Below are 17459 nucleotides of genomic sequence, written 5' to 3' on the forward strand. Positions count from 1 at the left end.
AGCCTTATAAAGCCGTATATTATTTTAATAAATGTTAGTTGTTATATGCACTTAGAATTTTGCTTCTCAATTGCTGTGGCACATTGGTTTTGCCATAACTTGTGTGTTTTTAATTCCCACCACCTAATTCGGACAAGACTTTCATTTTGGAATAGGGGAACCTTCTTACCTTTTCATACCTTTGTTTACACTGCTCTTTAACCATGCTGGCATCTTCCATAATGTGAACTTTAACCTGTAGATCAGGATTCAGTTATCAGGGTGTGCACTGTGGCAACAGAGCTTAATGCATGTACTTCTAGGTACACTGAGTTCAAAGCAATCAATCAATGAATCAAGTGATTCTGGATTTACTGTGGCTTGGGCAACATGGTAATGGCTGCAATACAATGAATACTATACTTACTTTGGAGTAAGTGCCAGTGAACTCATTGAGGCTCACTTATGAATACACATGCAGTTTCAGGTTACCCATTTGCACATTATAATTGGCATAGGCAAATTCTTATCAGGAGGATGACTGGCTTCCTTGAAGGAAACCCCAAACCCAAAATAAGATGTGTGGTTGCAATCCATGAGCTATGTTTGCTCAGTAGTTCTATGCCACCTCTGCAAGGCCTTTCCTGACATAGTGATACATTGGAGAGTGTGCATAATTTTGAGTGCCTACAGCATTTTCAAAAGGAGCAAGTTGCTGGGGGAGGCCAAAAGAAAGCAATTAAGCGAATTCTGGGTTTGCTAAATAAGTGCAACATTAAAGAGAAGGGGAGCACTTGGGAAAATATATATATGGGGGTGGTGAAAAAGGCGTATTTGGCCATAATCCTATTCACTTTCTGAAGAGTAAGTATTTTGCTTACTTTCTAGTAGACATGCATAAGGACTCTACTCTGGTTTAACAAAAAAATAAGCAAAGGGTTGGGTGGTGCTTTCAGGCTGATATGTTTGTTGTGGTATCCGCTATCTCGGGTAGGCCAGGGGAGAGTTCTTTTGTTCCCCTGTGCTCTGAACAAGCTGAGATGTTACTTGAACCATGGGTTGTTAGTTTCAGGAACCCTTTACAAGCAGAAGCCAAGCAGAGTTGTAAAAAAGAGAGAGAGGAGTGGCTGAAACGCCCCCTCCCCCCAGTTAAGGAACCTCAGAGCAGGAAGTGACTGGTGCGCCTTCCTCCCCACTGAGTCTCGGTTCCTGTCATCTCCCTTTCCTCCTGGCTGCTTCTTGGCCGGGCGGGTTGTGTAAACCACACTCGCAGTTGGTCTTGCACAAGAAGCTGCAGTTCCCCATCAAGAATCCTTCCTGATCATTGATTGGAGAGGAGGAGGAGATGGGGTGGCCCGGGTGGACAGTGGCCTTCCTGAGAGCATTGTTTCTCGCCACAAGGTTGCTGTTTGGGCGCGTTCCACCTGACCCATGCCTGGGCTCCCATTCTAGACAGAGCTTAAACTATTACGCCGATCAGGTTGCATTGTTTTAGTGGAACAAACCGGATCCGTGAAACCAAGTGGTTCGGCTAATCTGGTCTCGGGTCGAAACGAAGCGAACCGTAAATATGTTTCCAGTGGCTTCGTATACCTGACCAAAGAGCCCGATCCTACAGACAGTTGAGCGCGCCTAAATCCTGCAGGGGGTCCTCGGGCTGTGATGCAGCCCTCCTAATAATGGCCAGGAAGCCGGTACCATCGGCTGAGCATCCTTGCTTACTGCTGAGTAACGATGATCTGGGTGCGGAAGCAAACATCCAAAGGTCCGCTCTCAGGCACATTTCCTTGGAGGTAAGCCCCACTAAGTTCAGTGGGACCTCTTCCCAAGGAAGTCTACCCAGGAGGGCTGCAGCCTTACGCGCCGGAGATTCCTTGTACGTGTAATCAAGAGCATAAAGAATACGGGTGGGAGGAGGAGACGGCTTGCGAGCTTGGAACAACGGCTTCGCCCCGGTGGATGCGACGCGAGGCTGCCCTGCGTGGATGTTTCGAGGCTGTTTTGCTTTTGGCAAGAACGGAGAGTCCCCGACCTGATTTCCCCGCCCTCCCGCCTCATCTCCTTTTCAATCAGGAATATTGGATCTCGTCTCTATATACAAATTGCTGGTATGAAAGGGAAGGCGGATGGGGGCGTGGGGGGAGCCCAGCCCGTGTAGATGGAGGCAGGCATAAACTTGTGAGATCAGGTTTCCTGCTGAGTTCCCGAAGGAGAAGTCAGCATTTGATTGAAGCTACACTTGGTTCTTGGTTCCCAGGGGGACAACAGCCCTGAAATACGAGAGCGCTCTCGCTCCCTCCTCTCCCTCCCCCGCCCCTCCCGTCTTCCTCTCTAAAAGCCTTTGTGCTGAAAGAGCCTCGGTAGGCACGAAGCGCTGCTCTCTCGCAAGAATGTGTTGCAGCCTTTGCTGACATTATTTTGTTAGCAATGGTTTTCTCTTTCTCCCTCCTCTCTCCACCCGCGCCCCCCCCCCACTTTGTACAGCGGCAAGCAAATAAATTGTCAGCTCGGCTGAGGCACCGGTTGTAACTGACCACAGCAGGGCTACAAAGACGCGGATGCTTGGAATCGCTCGCCCGGGAGAATTTAGCTCGGAAGTTGGGTGCTGCGGAGGCAGGAGCTGCGCTAGCGAAACCTTTTAACCTTTAGTAGCTAGAGCTGGAGTCTGCGCCTCCCGCTGTCTCGAGCACAGGCAGAGCCCCAGATCCAAAGAACCGCGCAGGCCGATCCTATGCCTTCTCCCTCGGAAGTAAGTTCCCTCAGGCTTACTGGTTTGCCTTGGTTGGGGTGAGATGTCGCCTGGGGTTTCGGCTTGCAGTGAGGCAAGTTCCCTGCTTTTCTGTGGCGGCGAAGTCACAAACAATCCTTTGCCGCGGCGGCAGCCCAATCCAATACGTGGTTACTCGGAAGTAAGTTAAATGGGACTTATTTCCAGATAAGTATTGCGGTCTACGTTTGCGACCCCACGCGCAGTTAACGTGGGGGAAAGGCCCATTTAAGGACTCTTGTGCGTTTTGCTTCCGGCGGGTAATCTTGCATCGGGTTAGGCTGTTACCGTTTCTAAGGTGAAGCAAGACGCTTAGGCTGCCATCTCCGACACACTTTAGGAGTAAGCCCCAATGGTTTAATAAAATTTAGGAGTTGGCAAGTAAGGAAATACACCGCCAATTTCCTCCCTTCCCAACCGCTTTAGTTTCCCTGCGCCTCTTTCGTATCCTAGTTTTTCAACTGCATTTTCGAGAGATTTTTTAAAAATTATTTTTATAAAAACAGTAGTAATAAAAAAGGGGGAAAATGGAAAACAAAAAGAAACGGTCTTCAGAGGTTGCTTATGACACAGGCCTGTTTGTCAGTTGCCAGGGGTCTACGGAGGTACAACCACGAGATTTACTCCCTTTGCAGAGTTAACTGCATTTGCACACTGGAGCCAGTCAGCCTTCTTGACTTGAGCAGGGCCGGCTGCCATGTAAATGTGTTTAGGGTCAAGAGTTAATTTTCGCGGCTGTTGGTGCCTCCCAAAGCTGCACTCTTGGAGACCGCAGCTGAGACTCGGCCTGCACAGCTCCAGCCACCTGGTCTCCCCGTCATAATCGAGATGAATTGCGCTGAACCTAAAGGCCAGCTACTCGAGAGGAGGAAAGCCGCAGGCTGGACCGGGGTCTCTTTCCCAAGGAAAAAGCTGTGTGTTTGTTCCGCGGTGAGGGTCGCCTGGGCTTTGAACAAGTAGTTGGTGGCAAATTGCCCGCTGGCCCAGAAAGACCAAAGCAGCTTCCTTCTCAGCTATTTGCCCAAAAGATCAGGACACCTAAGCAGCTGTTCCTCCGGCTCCTGAGGACTTTGGCATACAAGAGCTGTCTTTTACGCAGCAGGGTTTTTTATTTTTAAGGATAGGCAAATAGTTCAATTGCTCAATGAGTACATATAGGGTGCCTAGGAGGACACGTGTGTATGAGAGAGGGGGGGGGCACTCGCCGGCATCACCGTCGGGCAGGGACTACAGCTCCCATCATCCCTAGCCGCTGGATGCAATGACTAGGGGTTGATGGGAATTGTAGTCCAAGAAAATATGGCAGGCCTCACTGGGGCTGCTCCTGTCATGCGGCATAAGACCTTCCATTTCCGTTATTTTGCTCGGGGCTTGGCCAAAACCATAACGGAGTATCAGGAGCAGCAGCAACAAGGCTGTCCGGGAGCAATATCCAGTGGGTCTGGGTCGCTCTGGCAGGGGGAATATTATATGCACTTGCCTTGAGAGTAAACCTTAACTGAACACAGGGATTTAAGACCAAGTTAACATGGCTATTGTCCAGCGGTTAGTGGGTGTGGGACGTGGGAATAAGAGCTGAGCGAGCCCCCCTTTCATTTGAACTGGGACAAGCCAGAAGGTGGTACCTAGGCAAGGCCATGGGTAGCCATGAGCTGATCCTACACTAATGTGGATGCCCTACTTCCTACCTTCATATGTGAGAGCTACATATTCCTTCATTGGGGGGTTGGACTAGATGACCCTCAGGGTCCCTTCCAACTCTACACTTCTATGGTTCTACTCCTTGCTTCGCCCCCACAATCACCGACCCAGTAACCCCTATCTCTTCTACTGGGTGGAAGTTTCCTAGCATCAGAATAACCCACTGGGCGCCCTTTCTGGCAGCTCGTTCTTTCTCCAGACAGCCACGACTCGAGTATTTGGGCCTCAGCTGGTGCGGGGAACAGAAAACCGGCCTGCAAGTGCTCGCTTCAGGTAGCGGGCGCCGGGTGCGGCAGGCGCTGGAAAAAAGAGGATTTCAAACCACCCCCCTCCCTCCGCGTCCCTCTCGCTTGAGTGACACGGCGTCTCTTCGTGTCACTCAATGCAAATAATCGGGTCCACGTCACTGTCCGGGGCCTGTAGCGTCTGGGGAGCTGATGAGAAGCGCTGGGGGCGGGGGGGGGCGGTGGCGACGGGGTGCATCTCTTAAGGACCACGAGGGAAATAAACTGTTAAAAGCAGCACGGCAAGAAAGCAACAGTCTCTGCCCTCTGCTCGGCGCCCCCCACCCCCACCGACGCCCGCGCTTGCAAATGCAGCCAGCTGAGGAATTTCTCCTGCGGAACGAGAGGCATTAAAGCTTCTAAGAGCCACAATGAGCGAGACCCGGGCAAAGGCACGGGCGGGCGGGCGGGGGGCGCGCTAAGCTACTGCAGCTGGACTGGGGGCGAGCAGAAGAGGACTCCAGCTCTGACCTGGAGCTTCGGGGAGAGGGCGACTTGGGGAGGAAATGAGAGCGAGAGCGAGAGAGACGCGTCAAAAAAGAGCAAAAAGAGGACGGGGGTGGCGCGCGGGGAGGCGGAGGAAAGCTTACTTTTTAAAAGACTCCATTTATTGCCCAAGGAGAGTTCGCGAGAGTGAGGGACCGGCTGATACAAATAGTTCCCTGGCCTGGGGGGAGGCGGGGGGGGGGTAGGGAGGGGAGAGGGGGGCTCCTTGTTTCGAGTAAACCAGCTGCAGGAGTGATGCTAGAGCAAGGAAGGGCAGACACAATGCTGCTGTTGTTGGTTTGATCTCTAACTGTGGATTGTTAGTCTGGATTTAACTATGTGGTGTGGGGAGGGAGGGAGAAAGGCGGAGGGGGGGGCCCCGAAGGCTGTTTACAGCTAGTGCAAATAATGTGACAGCTGTTGGAGCGCGAGCAGCCAGCGCCTCTTCGGCTTTTACACAAAGCTCTCTCTATGGCGAGGGAGAGAGAACTAAAGGGGGCGGTGCGGCGACAGGGGACAACGGTTTCGCCCCGGGCCCTAGTAAAGAAAGTAGCGAGCATGCCCGAGGGAAAAACAAAACAAATATTAAACACAAGAAATCCACCCCAGCATCATCTTCCTCATCGATTTCCTGGGATGGGGTTTTGAGGCCCGCCCTCCCCCTTTCTCCCCTCCCCCCTTTGAATAGCTTGCGGCGCAGTCCCCAACCAAGCCTGTTTGGAAATTCAAGTCTTGCGGGGTGCAATGGCCCTTACTCCTTTGTAAGTGTGTCTGGTGGTTTTACAAGAACCACAAAGCTGAGCTGAAAGAACAACACCTCCCAGTGCTACTGGGAGGAATGAGCTTTTTTGGGCCAGTTGGAGGAGGGGGCCGACGACCCTCACCTGCAACATTTATTTAGCACGCGTGTCCCCAACTGTATACTATTCCTCTGAAAGTAGGGAAAGGATGTATGCACCCCGGCGAGGATGTTAGAGTTCCTTGTAAGCAGTTTAGCTGAGGGTTGATTCACACATGCACACACATCTGCCTATCTCATTCCTGAGATGTGTGAATCGGCGCCTTTGAAAAGCATCCATCGTGGAACACCAAGGAAGTGCTGTGTGTCCTCTTCCTACATTGCAGAGTTTGGACTACATGACCCTTGGGGTACCTTCCAATTCTAAAATTCTATGATTCTAATTGTGATGGCTGTTAACACTTGATACTGAGGTCATGTACTGGAGTTAAGAACATGCACCTGTGAATTCACTCTTTTGAAAGGTTTATTCACCTAAAAACAAACAACTGGCCTGCTCTTAGGCCAGACTAGATATTTGGTTCCCAAATCCCACCTGGACCATGGACCTCTTGTTGATGGTCTTTACAGACCATTTAATGATATTCTACCTTTTGTAGCCGTTGCATTGTGCCGTGCTAGAAGCTGTATGATGTTTAATTGCCTTTTAATTGCTTCTTTTATTTCTTATACTGTATTTTATTATATTACAACTCACATTCCATAGAACTCAGATTGTAATACAATAAATTACAACATAAGAAATAAAAGAAGCAATAAAAAATATCAGTAAAAATCATTATAAATATTTAATGTGGGCATGCTGCAGCTCACCTGAATGAAACCTGCAGACCACACTCTGGGAAGCCCTGGGCTAGATAATCCTGCATGGAGTACACAGTGTCCTGGAACACCAACCTGAAGCCAGGGAGGAACACTGTTCTTTAGGAAGTAAGGATTGCAGTCTCTTCCTGGTGTGGATGGCAGAAGTACATAGGAAGCTACCTTATACTGAATATGGCTATTGGGGAAATCTAGGTCTGCACTGGCTACAGAGATTTGCAGCTGCTCTCTTTCTGTCAGGGATCTCCAAGTCCTACCTGGACATACCTGGGTATGCAAAGCATACATCTCATCACTAAACTATGGCCCTTCCCCAACCACATCCTTGGGAGTTGCTAGGATCCAAGTACCTGGCAGGGTCCACTGCTGATGCCTGCCCCTTGCCCCCCCCCCCGGCCTTGCATTCAAAGCAGTGCCAGGGAGCATTAATTATTATTATTATTATTATTATTATTATTATTATTATTATTAGATAATAATTCCTACCTAGCATTGTTACAGGCAATTGTGGAAAATTAAGACAGAGGCTAGACACAGGGCTTCTCCTTGGTGCCTTGCCCACCACAGCCAGATAAATCCACATGGGCCCACTGACAGAAGAGGGGGCCTACCAAAGGACACATTCCACTTGCATCTAAGAAAAAATCTGAAGATGTACAATCTTGCAGGTGTTTTCAGGACCACAGTTTCAGTTACTTTTGTACACACAATTTCCAGTCTGCAAATGGCTTATTTCAGGATTCTTTCCTTGAAGCCCATTGGGCTATTCTCCAGGATAATTGTCCTGAGGATACAGTTGATCCCTGTTTGTTTCACTACGTTTAAAAATGGCACATAATCTTTCATATTTGTGGGAATGTTAAGGAAGGTAGGAGAGGATATATTGTTTGAATATTATCCCTCCTCACTCACGCTAGCGAGTAAACAGCAGAGCACATTCCCTTTGCAACTTATTGGAAGCAGGCTGATGATTCGTTATAATCCTTTAATTAAGCAATCCAGCCTGGCTTGTCCAGTTTGGATTGTTCCTGGTAAGTTTCCCCTTTATTTCCCTCTTAAAATAAGAATAACACAACACAGTCTTCTTTAAAAGTAAGAATAAAGTTTTACTCACATTCAGTTCACAGCAGTAATCTGAAGGCAGGTTTTATCTTGTGGCTACAGTGAAAAGAAGTCTGAGCTACACTTCAGACTTTCTGCTTTTGGGCTCCATCCTATGTGAAGGTTGAGCTGTGTGCTGGATAAGAGCCAGGACAGTGAGGGTCCAAGAGAGCAAGAGAGAGATGGTTGCGTGGCTTGCCCTTTTATCTGGTCAGCTAGGGTCACACAGAGGGGGAAGAAGCTCCAGAGAAGGTATGACAGGAAGTCCTCCCTGTCTGGAGTCACATTCCGCTGTGTGTCCATTCTAGGCAACAAGAAAATGTTGTACTTGACTGCTCTAGTAATAATGCATCCCACAATATTTTCTCTCTCCCCCCCATCTGTTATATTTTTTACCCTGTCCTCCTTCCAATAGGAGCCCATGGTGGCACACACATAGTAAAGGAAGTGTCTGCTTTTTGCTCGGCATCCCCCTCCATATATTTTCTATATAAAAATACTCAAAACAGTTTAGGTTCACAACACAGCAGGCAAGGAATAACAGACTGCCAACCCTTGTCACCCAACCCCGAAGGGTATATTTTTAACTGTCAGCAAAATGATGCCAACATGGGAGACATATGCAACTTTACAGGGAGGGAGTGTTCCATAATCTGGGAGCCACCACAGAGAAGGCCCCTGTCCTTCAAGGATACTGGAAAGTTGTTCAAGACAGTCTAAATAGTTCAGTAATAAGAAACTGCTTTTGTTAAACTTGTATGATTTATTACAAGTACTTGCCAAAGCACCTTCACTAACACCTGCCAACTTGTGCCTTAAGATCTCTGGGGGAGGCTCTGCTTGTCCTCCTGCCAGTGAGCATGGCATGTCTGGCACTTAGGCAGGATTCATTCTGTTGTGGAAATAGTTGTACTCCACCTTCTAACGCACAAATTGTGACTATTGCAGTCTAGGTGTCTCAGACTGAATTCAGAGGGGGGCATACTAGCAGGACTGGATGATGACTGATTTCTTGATATTTTTGCTGCAATACTCAAGCCATAGATTTTAGAGTAAGTTCATTTATAAATGCATGATAGATAACCATATTGGTTCATTAGGAAGAAATCCAGGTGTTAACATTCTGTGGATCTTAAGATATATAGTGACTACCTTGGACACTCTATAATGGAAAGGCAGGATAGAAATGTTCTTAAAAATTCTAGAGGAAATGGTTTGAAGGCAGAACTGTAGGTAGTGACTTGTGTACTAATACCCCAGTGCTTTCACATGTCTCCAGAGCATAGTCTGAGGACTGCCAATGCTCAGGAATTGTAGTAGCCAAACTCTCTGATCCAAAAGCCTCACTTTTCATTCCAGGTGCACTCTATGTATGCTAACTGTAGTCCCTAGCCAGCTTGCAGGTGCAAAGAAAAATGACTCTCACCAGATTCTGGCTCCAGATGTCAATGCAACTAGGTTTCTGCACTGGAGAGTCCTATCTGAATTTAAGCACTGAAGCTGTTTTTGTCCCACACTGGGTAGGAACCAACCTATTCCAGTATCTCCTTCTGGAATAAGAGTTGGCATGCCTGGGACCTTCTCCTTTAGCAGCAGATACCAAGGCACAATTAGCAATGTCAGGCACAATTAGCAGTGTCAATGCAATTTATATATGCAGGCACTGAAAGGGAAATTCCTGGTTCAAATTAAACCCTTTTCATAATTCGGGACTAAAACCAAGTATAAACTGCACAATTTTAGGCAGATCTTACATTTGATCTTTCCAAATGGGTTTATTAAGGGGAGAATTAAATTGTGGGAGGCAAGTGGGAAGTACATTTTCACATTCTTTCAGGATTAAAGAGTATTTCACCTCGCGCAAGACCAGCTCCAGTATGCAGTCACACCCCTTGCTAAATGAGTATGGCTTTGTTTGAAACCAGGACATAAAAAATACCAAGGAAATCTCATCCAAGATGGGTGAGGTCTAGGACTGTGATCCTAAGCTTACAAGTGAAATCCACAAATTTACTGTGTTCTAATCACTCTGAAATAATCAAACTGGTATTTAAAAAGTGATAGAGGAGTTCAAGATAGGCATACCTTTTGCACATAGCAGGAGAAAACTGCTTTTTACTGAAAACTGAGTCAAAACTGCCTGGCTTTCCTAGGAGAAGAAAGATAAGGTTTGGCATGCATGTATGTGTGAGTGAGAGAAATAGAAGATCAGGGCTACACACAGTCTGTTTTGTGTGTTCTGATTTGCATGGTAATTCAAAACAGAGTTAGATTAGTTTGTAATGTGAGGAAATTTCCATTGTATTTATTGAACAAATCTGTTAACTTTCCATTGTTTTTAAATATTGTACAATCAAGTTTCGAAATAAACTGAATCTATTCTGAGAAAACTAGGCTGCTATTCTCACAATGTCTAAGTGTTAAAACGTGGAGCAAAACTACTTTTGCAGCAAAAGGAATCTATCTCATGATGCTTTGTTTGCAGGTTTTCTCCCTGCTTTTGCATAAACAGTAATGTCAATGACTGATGTACACCAATTTTGTTAGGGGCAAACAACATCCTGTTTTTGTGATCCTACTCCTGATTATCTTGATTGAGAGTCAGGTTTAATTAGAAAATGAGTGCTGAATCAGGCCCATGTCCCATGTGGTGCAGCATCCTTTTCTCAGACTGGTCTACCAGATATCTATGGGAAGCATGAAAGCAGGCCATATGTTTAATAGCAGAAACTGGTATACTGAGGCATACTGACCTCAAAAATGGTGGTTACACAATGCTTATTTCAATGTGGACAACATTTGCATAACAGCAAACAGAACAAAACCCTGAGGGATAGCTCAGTCATATAGCATGAGAATCTTAATCTCAGGGTTGTGGGTTCAAGTCCCAGGTTGGGCAAAGGATTCCTGTCTTGCAGGGGGTTGGACTAGATGATCCTCGTGGTCCCTTCCAACTCTACAGTTCTATGAAATTTAGCAATGTGCAATTCTAACCTTGTCTACTCTGCAGTAAATCCTATTGAATTTCATGGGGCTTACTTACAGGTAAATGTAGCTAGGGACTGTAGCCTGGACTATTGCTTTACTTGCAGCACATTGACATGGTTCCTAGACTTTGCTTTGGCTCAGTGGGAGTGAAACCTGTTATCCAGAGTGGCTCTTTGATCACACATGCGCAAGAAACACTGCTTTGCCACAGCCTTCCTGTCCCCCTAGCAGAGTGAGGTAGCTTCACTCCTCTTCATAAACTTTTCAGATTAGGTGGGAATCATTATGCTACAGAAATTTGATGCTTCCTTGCCAACCTAGCAGTTCGAAAGCATGACAAAGTGCAAGTAGATAAATAGGTACCGCTCTGGCGGGAAGGTAAACGGCGTTTCCGTGGGCTGCTCTGGTTCGCCAGAAGCGGTTTAGTCATGCTGGCCACATGACCCGGAAGCTGTACGCTGGCTCCCTCGGCCAATAAAGCGAGATGACTGCTGCAACCCCAGAGTCGTCCGCGATTGGACCTAACGGTCAAGGGTCCCTTTACCTTTACCTATGTAGGTAATGGAATGAGCACTTATTTGTACAGTATATCAACTATATCAATATAGCCAATTAGTAGCTTATAATAATAATAATAATAATAAATTTTATTTATATCCCGCCCTCCCCAGCCGAAGCCGGGCTCAGGGCGGCTAACAATAATCAAATAATCAAATAATCACACATTCAAAATATTCATTATAAAAATTAAAATCAAATTAGTGGCAACCGATTAAGCAATATTCTTATGCAGCTTTCCCACCTTGGAAACTGCATCAGGGCCTTATTGCTAATGACCCAGAATGGCTAGAGACATGATGGCAAAGTGGGCTTTTAATGCTTTGGTGTAATATGTGAAGAATACACCCAATTTCTCCTTGCATGGAATGCATGAACCGCCCCCCCATATGTTTCCTGTGCATCTCACTCATGCAATTTCCTGTTTCACACATTAATCTGGAAGTACAAAAGTATGTCTGAATTCCCACACATCATAAAGTGAAGCTGAAGCAGTTTTCAATATGTTTTTTCCATCTCACTTGTACCATTTGAGTGCATCTGGGAAAGACCTATAAGGGCACATGCACACAACATGAAATATAATTCTGAGTATTCTCTTGCACTACTGATACACTATGGCTGCAAAAACACTTAAAGTGTGACAAAGAGAGAAAAAGAGCCATGTTTAAAATGGACAGGCATTGTAGCTTGTTTAGGTCTTATATTTGAATTAAAGATGTGGGGAAAAGAAAAGAAAACCTTTAACATATTGTGTGAAAATGTCCTATTGTTTTCAAATTGATTGCGAGTATACAGGAAAGTAGATTTACACTTGGCAGTTAAATCTTTCGATGCTTTTTGAGGAACCTGTGATCCCAGTACGATTCACGTTAAGGGAAGTTCAATTGATTTCAATGGGAACTGTTTAATAAACAGATTTAGTACCGAGATGATTAGTCTCGCTAAAGTGAGGGGTCAGCCTGTCTGAAATGGCTCTCCCCCCGCCCGTCCTTAACAGCTTGGAAATCTGTCTTTTTGATTTCAACGGGAAGCCATTAGTGATACAGCTCTAACCCTGCTTGGAAGCGGATGAGCTCCATTCAGCACTGTGGGACTTGCTTCGGAATTAACATGGATGCAGCGGGGAGGCAAGTCATATAAAACCTGGGAATAAGGATTATTCTATTTTGTTTTGGATTGTGGCGCCGATCGTCTTCAATCCGAGCACTTCTGGTTTGTGAATAGAATTTCTGTTTTGGGCAATGCCGGCTTGTTTCAGGGCAACTGGCAACTGTACATCGAATTTCATTCCTCGTCACTCTCATGCGGCATATCTGTCACTCTCCAGTTTCTTTGCACGAGGCACTCTGGGTGGAAGATACCCCCAGCAGTCATTCATTAAGCGCCAGAGCAATAAATCGAGCTCTAACGTGACGTCTGCCATTTTCTGCAGGAATGTTGCTTGCGAAACTACTTTTGCCTTGGAGCAAAGGCGGAAAGATAAACACGGCTGCCTTGCCAAAACACTGGCAAATCTTTTCCTGCTTCCACAAATTTCTAAAAGTCACCCAGCATCTTTCTCTCCCCTCACTCACCCCAGGATTAGACTGCTGCCTCTGAGCGGGGCGCGCGAGTGGTGGTGCTGTCGTTGGCTTTTTATTTTGGTCTTAAGGGGGGGGGGGAGAGAGAGCTAATGCAAATGAGAGGAAAATAATTTTCTTTCAGCGATATGCAATGTATTAGTCACTTGTTATCGTGCTTGGAGGCAGACCTCATTTGCGCGTCTGCCAACTCGCTCACATCTGCTCAGAGCTGTTCCGGGCATTTTAACCTTGGCGGTGTCGTGTCGTAGTCCCACGGATCAAGAGCCAGTAATTAAGGCTTGAAGCAGCAGCAAAAATTCATAGCCGCCCATCTGCAGCGCAGTTGCTTCCGCGCTCAGCCCCCCTCGCCTCCCTCCCGTTTCGGAGCCGACGACTTCAAGATGGCAAGGCAGGCTGCGCCGGGGTCCTTAAGTCTTCCGAGGAAGGCCGAGGGGGCGCGCAGCTTCGCAGCCCGAGGAGGAATCCCAGCTGCGCCGCGAAACTTTGTCCGCGAGGCCCTGCTCTGTGCTCCCTCGGCCGGTTCTTGCCCTGCGCATTGCTGGGATATTAAAACCGGGGGATTCGTCTAGATCGCTGCTTGCTGCTTGAGGACACGTACGATGCTTTTAGCAAAGGCGGAATAGATTCTGCTGAGACTGGAGGGTTTGTCCTTAGGGTGCTAGGCGATGTACACTTAAAATTGAAGAACGCTTCCTATCCCCACCAGCGGCCCTGTTGGGACTTAGGGAGTCCCTGGCTGAGTGGTGGAGCATCTGCCTTGCACGCAGAAAACCCCTGCTTCAATCACTGGCGTCTCCAGGTAGGCCTTCCTGAAACCCTGGAGAGCTGCTGCCGGTCAGTGTAGACAATATGAGCAAGATAGGCCCATGGTCTGGTTCATGATAAGCCTTTGTTCCTATGAATGATGCCCAAGCCCTAGTCGTCTTCGCAAAAATGGTCTTTCGGCTCCATCCTATGTATGTTTACCTGGAAGCAGGTGTCGCTGTGTATTCTGTGTCTTCCTCTCGGTGAGCCTTAGACTGCCTGCAATCCTGTGCTCATTTACTTTACGATGGAACCCACCCCGGGGGTGCAGGAATGCACTTTAGGGGGGCTAAAAAAAGTTAAAGGAGCGGAAAGCACTTGGGATGGGACAGTTAGCTAGAAATGCTAATGTAGGGAAATCTGGATAGGAGAACATGATTCGTGGAAGAAACCCTCCTGCAACTGATAGGCAGGTTTAGGGACTGGGCTCAGATTTCACATTTAAGGCGGCAATCCTATGCGCGCTCACCTGTGAGTAAACCCCATTCAGCTCAACGAGGTTTACTTCTGAGTAGATATAAAAAAGGGTCGCAGGGCAATTGTGAGGTCACCCTGGATCAAGCGGCTTGCAGATGGTTGCCACACAGCTCCTTTTCTGACATTTAAGTCTGCTGCGCTCATCTCTATTTTAAAAGGCACGTTTAATGTACATTTTCCAGAAAGCGCTGGCACCAAAACTCCTTACTGGTAGGATTTGTACAGACGAAGTGTGATGGTGCTGGTGGTTTGGATTTTCGCTTCTTCTTCGCAGGAAGAGATGGCTAAGGGCGCAAGCCAACGGGAAGGTCTCCTGCGCAAGCCCGGCTGACAGAGCTGCGCAGGGAGCGGCGGCTGTTCTTTAGCAATTAATTTCAACCGGGGCTTGTGAGCGCTGGATTGCGCCTTAAGCTGCTTTGCTATGGCGTCATTTCATTGAAAGGAGAGCGAGGTTGCTCCTGAGTTAACTTTGCGGGGGACGAGCTCGCCACCTCGGCATGGGGACTTGGACTGAGCGAGCGCTTAGGCGACGAGGATTGCAACCCCCCGCCCTGTTAAAAGCTCTCCATTCGCTAGCGCTTAACTCGCGGACCAATCTGCTGGCGGGCGAAGAGGAGGAGGAGGAGGCGGCGGCGGTGGAGGCGAAGGGGCCGACGACGCAGGCAAAAGCAGGCAGACGGTCCTGCGGGGGGAGCGGGAGGATTTAAGGCTACTTAAGCTCGCCCGAGCGCTCGACAGCGAACCAACCAAGCTGCATCTCTAGCTGCCGGCGCGCCGGCCATTTGCTGAATAATGAGAAGCTGCTCCTTCCCCTCCCGAGGGACTCGCCTTCACACAGGCTCCTCTCGGAGGTGGCTGCTCGCTCCCCCCCCCCCCGTGTGTGTGTGCCTGCCGGGAGGGAGAGCGGGGAGTGGGAGGCGCTGCGCTCCCAATCAATCAGACCCTCGATGCTGTTGCTCCGTAAATGAGGAAACCACAGGCACTGTCAGCCACAATTAAGCAAAATCAACTCGCCCGTGATCAATATCTGCTCGTTTCCCCGGTGAATACGGGGGCCGACGCCGACCTCCTTTGGGCTCTCGCAGCGCGGCCGCCGGGCCGAAAAGCCACAAAGGGCAGCGCCGACCCAAGCGGGGCAGGCAATGGGAGAAAGGGCGGGGAGCGCATTCATCACGAAGGGGGTGGGGAGAAACTCGGCTGTGGGTGTGCGCCTCCCCGGTGCACGCGCGCTGCTGTAGACCGTGGGGCTTCAAAAGCAAGAGGGTGTGGACCAAGCGGGTTTACCATTTCATCCTGGTCTTCACAGCAACCGACCTTGGGTCTGGGCTGGTTTGTTTATGTGTACTAGTCACGCACATAGCTCGATACTTGTGCTGGTTTTCTTTCTTAAACTTTCCTATTAACAAACACGGTTTTTTTTTTTTTTTTTAAAATAATTTCTTTCAGCCTACTCCCTCCCTAACCTGGATTCTTAGCATACCCTTGTGAGACCAACACTGGGCTGGGAGGAACCTCTTCCTTCTGTCTTTGCAAGCCAGCCAGCTTGCCTGCTGTCCGGGCTGGGTGGCGTGCGAGGGGTTAATGGGCCGCAGGCGCCGACGGGGCCTTGCCTGCGTTTTCCCCCGCTCTCGCTTGGCTGATACCCAGGGAGGCGGCGCCCGCTTAGGTACCTGAAAGACCCATTGAGTGCCAAGCGGGTAGGCTGCACGGAGGCCCTTCTCCTTTCCTCGGGCCCCTTGCTGCCGCCGCCGCCGTCCCTCCTCCGCCTCTGTCACCGCCTGCTTGTTGTCTCTCCAAGCAGCAGCAGCAGCGGAAACCGAGCCCGTGTCTGCGCGCGCGCCTAAAATGGCGCGGCGGGTCGGGGATCTCAAAGACTAAACGGGCTGGGATGACTCATTCGGTCTGGCTGAAAGAGCGACGGAGAGTTGCAGGAGGCGGCAGCGCGAGGAGGTGCCTGCGCTCGGTACAGGCCAGGCGAGCGCCCTTCGCCACCGTGCTGCCGAGCCTATAATCCTCTCGAAGGGGGAGGAGGGGACCCCGCGGGACGGGGTGAGACCCCCACATCGGCGCCCGAGGCGAAGGTGCTTTTCGCCGTGTACGTAGTGCGGGAACTGGGCCTTAATGGCACAAGTCAATTCGGGGACTTTCTCGGATCAAACGGCGGGGGGGAGACGCGAGGTCGCGAGAGAAATACTTCTCTCCCCTTCATTCTGTTTCGTTGCCTTCGTTTCTGCTTCCTGCAACGCCCCGTGTGCCTGGGCTGTTTCACGAGGGACCAGATTATTAAGGCGCACGACGACCCCCCAATATCCCCCCCGCGTGGCCGCTCCACCTCCCCCACCTCCGAGTTCATTTGGGTGGAACAAACGGGCCCCACAGCTTCCCCCGGGTCTCGTACTAGGAGAAGCGGGGGCGCTATTTCTCCACCGCGCAGAAAACGTTGGCAAGAGACGACGTGAGAGAGAGAGTGAGAGACAGAGACGGCGGGCAGGGTTATTTGAAGGCTCGCCAGCCATTTTACCTTTCCCTTATTGACGGCCTTCCGTCCTCCTCCTCCTCCTCCTCTCCCCGCCCCTCCCCGTCCCCGAACATCACTTATTCACAAGTTTTCCTGGCAAATGGCGGTAAAGGGTCGAAGTCACTGCGCTTTGCTTCGCGGTTGATGTGCAAAGGAGGCTGCTGCGGTCCGAAGCCTTGCGCACGGCGGTGGAGGAAACGACGGGCTGCTGCCAGAGGTTTTTGGATGCGCTGCCGGTCTGTGCACCGCCCCCTTTGAACCCCGATCTTTCAGGGAAACGAAGGCAAAGGCTGTCTGAAGCCACTCTCTCCCTTCGAAGCAGGGTCTCCCTGGCAAAAGGCAGGGAAGTCCTTTCCTTTCCTGCGGCTACACAGCAGTTGGCTGGGGTTGTGGAGTCCTCGCTTCCCCTCGTCCTCCTGCTCTCGACATATCACCCCTCACTTTTGCAATGCACAAAAGTGAAGTGAAGGAAGGAAGTGAAGGAAGGAAGGAAGTGAAGCATTTCTACTTCCTCCCTCCCTCCCTCTCTCTCTCTCTCTCTCTCTCTCTCTCCTTCCCGTCCCGTTTCGTTTTATCTGAGTCTCGAAGC

General features: G+C 49.2%; 1 protein-coding gene across 6 annotated transcripts in view; it reads left to right on the forward strand.

Annotated features, from left to right (window-relative positions):
* BCOR (BCL6 corepressor) overlaps window positions 1–17459 on the forward strand; it is a 98259-nt gene that overhangs the window by 15961 nt on the left and 64839 nt on the right. The window lies entirely within an intron of this gene.

This window comes from Podarcis erhardii, assembly GCF_964252035.2.
Source record: "Podarcis erhardii genome assembly, chromosome: 4".
In the NCBI taxonomy this organism is placed as follows: domain Eukaryota; kingdom Metazoa; phylum Chordata; class Lepidosauria; order Squamata; family Lacertidae; genus Podarcis; species Podarcis erhardii.